Here is a 1,278-nt window from a genome sequence, read left to right as displayed (position 1 = left end):
TTTTTTTTTTTTTTTTTTTTTTTTTTTTTTTTTTTTTTTTTTTTTTTTTGTTTCTTTTCCATGTATTTTAGGATTGTAAAAGGTTGAAGCTTGTTGATCTTCGTTACTCTACTTCATTAGAGGAAATTCCTGACTTCTCTGCATCATCAAGCATGGAAGAATTGCATCTTAGCCACTGCAAAAATTTAAGAATAGTTCCGACATCAGTTGCTTCTCTTGGTAAGCTTATTACCTTAGACCTTAATCATTGTTCGAACCTTAAAAAGCTTCCAAGCTACTTCATGTTGAAGTCTCTTAAAGTTTTGAATCTCTCTTATTGCAATAAACTTGAGGAACTTCCCGACTTCTCTGCAATATCAAGCCTTGAAACATTGTATCTCAATAACTGCACAAATTTAAGAGTGATTCACGAGTCTATTGGATCTTTGGATAGTCTCATTAAGTTGGACTTTAGAGGATGCACCAACCTTGAAATGCTTCCAAGCAACCTCGAGTTAAAGTCCCTTAAATATTTATATCTCTCTGGGTGCTCTAAGCTTGAAATGTTTCCCGAAATTGCTGAAAACATGAAATCTTTAGTACGGTTGGATTTGAGTTTTACCGCCATAAAGGAGCTTCCTTCATCAATTAGGTACCTTACAGCGCTCTTTGATTTAGACCTTCACGGTTGTACAAACCTCATCTCCATTCCTAATACCATTTATTTGTTACACAATCTTGGAGAACTTAGCCTTGGTGGGTGTTCTAGATTTGAAATGCTACCCCTCACTTGGGACTCAACTATCCATCCAACATGCTCTTCTTCAAATCATGGAAACTTTGTCGAGTTTAGAATTTCCTCATTTAGCAGTTTCAAAAGAGAGCCTATGTTTTATGAACACCATTACTTGGTTCTTGAAAAATGTACCATATCAAATACTGATTTTTTGAAAGCTTTATGTGAAGTCACCCCTTTCTTATCTTCTCTATTCTTGTCGGGTAACAAATTCTCGTGTCTCCCTAAGTTTTTGTCCTTAAAGAATCTCCAAATAAGGAATGACATGTTTCTTCAAGAAATTCCAAACCTCCCTATGTGTATACAAGAATTGGATGCCATTGGTGGTGAATCTTTGACCAAAAGTCGAGACAACGCTGATGATATAATATTAAACAAGCAGGTTCATCTCTTCCCATTTTATTTTTCTTTATTCATATTGCATTTTTTTTTTTTTTTTTTTTTTTTTTTTTTTTTTTTTTTTTTTTTTTTTTTTTTTTTTTTTTTTTTTTTTTTTTTTTTTT

The 1,278-nt window shown here is 32.8% G+C and overlaps 1 pseudogene; it reads left to right on the top strand.

The window, feature by feature from the left end:
• Positions 1–1,278, top strand: part of LOC111471375 — a 4,255-nt pseudogene that overhangs the window by 2,489 nt on the left and 488 nt on the right.

The sequence above is a fragment of the Cucurbita maxima genome, unplaced genomic scaffold (genome assembly GCF_002738345.1).
Source record: "Cucurbita maxima cultivar Rimu unplaced genomic scaffold, Cmax_1.0 Cma_Scf00051, whole genome shotgun sequence".
Lineage (NCBI taxonomy): Eukaryota > Viridiplantae > Streptophyta > Magnoliopsida > Cucurbitales > Cucurbitaceae > Cucurbita > Cucurbita maxima.
The sequence above is the reverse complement of the archived record's forward strand: the minus strand, read 5'-3'. Positions and strand labels throughout refer to the sequence as shown.